This window comes from Schistocerca gregaria, chromosome 8, assembly GCF_023897955.1.
Source record: "Schistocerca gregaria isolate iqSchGreg1 chromosome 8, iqSchGreg1.2, whole genome shotgun sequence".
NCBI classification, from domain to species: Eukaryota; Metazoa; Arthropoda; class Insecta; order Orthoptera; family Acrididae; genus Schistocerca; species Schistocerca gregaria.
Genome location: NC_064927.1, coordinates 285402645 through 285406387, shown reverse-complemented (window position 1 = coordinate 285406387; position 3743 = coordinate 285402645).

Here is a 3743-nt window from a genome sequence, read left to right as displayed (position 1 = left end):
TAATCGGCTGGGAGTGGTTGTTTAATGGTAGACTGATGAAGCATTTTAGAGAGAGGCAGATATTGCGGCAAGTCATTTATCACACATTTAACGTTTTTTTTTATATTGTAACCTCCCCCACAGAAAAATAATATAAATAACATTCACATTTAGTGTAACGTCAAAACAGAAAAATTCTTAAACCTCTTAACAGTAAAAAATATAATTATATCGTTCACATTCAGTATAACCTACCAACAGGAAAATTGCGTAGCCTATCAATAATAAAAGAAATGACTAATCTCTCAATAATAAAAATGTGACTCACTTATAACCTTTCAATAATTGACGGTCAATTTAACCTGGTAACTTTTGGACGTCAGCAGTGCTGCGTTATGGCGCAGAAAGATCATACTGAATAAATTGAAAATTCTTACCTCAGTCTAGTCGCCGGATAACGCATATATATATATATATATATATATATATATATATATATATATATATATATATATATATATATATATATATCTGCTCCTATATGAAACTAAACTTTTCTGGCACAGCCCAGTGCAATGCTCGCCAATAGATTTTTCATGTATAAAAAGAAACAACTGATTTTTCTTTGCTGTAATCGGCATGACCATGGATTGGAGAAATTAGTTAGTTCTTGAAATTGATGAATGATTATCAAAAGTTAATTTTTTATAAGAAAGGTTATTATTAAGAGATTTTTTTAAAAAAAAGCATTTACATGGGGCTTGACATAACAATAGTAAATATGCGCGAGGCTGCTGTTACCTTATATTATATCGCTCAGGCTCCGCCATCGCTCCACCACGACCGGCCCTGCCAACTCGATACACACGACTGCTAGCAACTACTTACTGCTACTGCTACACAGTTTATACTGCAGTTAACACTGCTCTTTGGTCTCAGATTCTCTTATAGCTTACATATCGCAGGCAGCGTGTGAGCAATCCATCGAACTTACATCTGCTCGAGTGCGCTAACAACTAATTCCTTAATCATGGACCTCTTGCAATATTGTTGTCTCGGGGTGTCTCAGTTGTGTGATCTAACCTGCCTTCGACTCGCATAAAATTGCATTTTCTGTGTGTACCTTACAGCGCTGCCTACCTGCGATTGTTAACAGTAACTCCTCTCCATACTGCAGTCAGCAGAGGACTCCCAGCGCATGTGCAATGAATCATGTCCACCAGTCCGATGGAAAACCTATTTCGGCACCTCATTTAGACGAACAAGGAAGTATGCGAAATTCTCCATCCTCCTGAGCATCTTGGGCATAAATCGAGTCTTCAGTTTCATAGCTGAATTGATTCTAAGTTAGTGACACGGGTTTGTGAGGTACTGAAATCCCTATGTGTGCTCGAAAGATGGCTTGTAAGGATGAGACTGCGTTCTGATCACGTAGTTAGGGTAGCATGGCGGGTAATTTCGCATGTCGGACAACGCTGCTATGCGTTTGCCTATTTCCTCATAAGATGTCGGGGTTTCATGCATTTTCCGTTGCTGACGACCATAGGACTGTTGCGAGCATAGCATAATCTCCGAACTGTAATCGGATGTGGACAGCGGGTTCTATATACAGGGGACAATTATTGAACGATATGAAGTAACAGTGAAATTCTGCATGATCTGCTGGAATATCAGAGCATCGATGCTGTCGGTGACCTCCTGAATGGCTGTTTTCAGCTCATCAGTGGTTTTGGGACTATTTCTGTACACCTTGTCTTTAATATAGCCCACAAAAAGGAGTCGCATGTTTTCATATGCGGAGAATATGACGGCCAATCGGGCCCCGTGCCAGTGGCCTCTGGGTAGCCCAAGGCCAGACTGCTGTCCCGAAAGTGCTCGTCCAGAACATCACTCTCCTGCATCCATGGAGTCGAGCTCCGTCTTGCGTGAACCATATGTTGTCGACATCAGGGCAACATGATAGCATCATAAGGTCTAGACGTTTTGTTGACGTGATAATTCGTGGAGAGTGATAGTTTGCACCTTGACTATGTTAGTGAAATGCGTTGAAATTATGGAAAAACTGGTAAAATTACGAGAATTGATGGAAAATAAGTAAAATTAATGAAAGTACGACAAAAAATGTGGAGGCACGAGGATATTTACATGGTGACTTGGTTGTATGAAAATCATTCCATTCTCCCGCTGGTGTAATAGATATCTGATGGGGCGTATTATCCATATCCTATGTGTTTAAGTCCTACAAAATACCCCCCTTGTTCCACATGCAATTGTGCATTGCGAGTCACAAAAATGATATGCGCTGTGCCAGTGATTTGGAAAGCAGGGTAATTACCACCCAGGACACCGAACAATAATTCAAACATCTGGATGCATTATGCACTATACATAAGGAATCAATGCTCTGGGCTCTTGGAAAACAAAAACCACAGAGACTTCTGCTTCCCCATCGCTGGGGAGGATGACATTAGACGTTGTGGTTTTCGCCTTCAGATAGCGGTTTCTCGGAGCTGATAGTCTGTGGGATATGTCTTTCCTCCAGTACATCGACGAAACTTTACACAGGTCCATGGAAACGACTTTGATCACTGACTGCCTGCTCCAGTGGACCAATTCATGTACATTTTATGGGATCACCAAATATGGTTGATATCAATATCAGACGGTATTTGTTTCCGATATACCGGAAGACAGGCTCAAAGTAAATTCTTATTGAGTCCTCCGCTAAGTGACGTTAGCGAAATTTTTATAGTTCGTAGTTTTACTCCGTTGGATGTTACAAAAGTAACGAGAAGACAGAGAGACACTTAGATGTCGACGACGTCTCTGAATCCGTTACACTGTCGTATTTCTAGCGAGGTAATCATAGGAATACGATAAAGGAGATAACGACATTCAGAGACATTTATATCGATAAATTGTAAGTGTTATGCTTTCGAATTTCTTTGTGTAGTCCACGTATACTCAACATGTTTGTGAATTTCCTCCTGTAAGTTAGCATGCCACATTCTACCATTGTGTTTGCTCTCTACGTAGCCAGTGACAGTATGTGGACTAGACAGAGCTCTAGCTATGGAACAGTGTTCTTGGAACGTGATGGGAAAAATTTTGGAAATTTGTAGTCATGTCTTATGTGATCAAACTGCTGAGGTTATCGGTCCCTAAGGTTACACACTATTTAATCTAAGTTAAACTAACTTATGCTAAGGACGATAAACAAACCCATGCCCGAGGGAGGACACGAATCTTTTACGGGAGGAACCGCGCTGACCGTGACAAGACGTCCGAGACCGCACGGCTACACCGCGCGGCTGTGATGGGAATTTGAGTTAATTAGCAGGGGTCTGTGTACTGCCTGAGGGTATCAGCTCTATATGCTCTGACAAACACAGACTATCATGAAAGAATGTACCTAACATAAATAAAAGACATGAGGGATGTTTTGGTGGTAATTACACCCCTTATACCTCATCAAGTACGTTATAACGACGACGTGGCGAGAGGGGTTTGCTACTTGGTAGCTATGGTAGGCCGTGCGAAACGACGCCCGCCTTGTGTGTGTTTGTGGGCTAATATACCATAATCTTTTGGAAGCTGTACACCTATAAATGAAAAATCACATTACTTATCAGGAGACTTATGGCACTGAAACATAATGTTACTGTGGTAAGCGTTCCAGCATGCACAGTGAAAAGGACTATGTCCATTTCTAAAGGAGGTGCAGATTTAATGCCAAATCGTACTTTTTAATTGTAATTACAGTG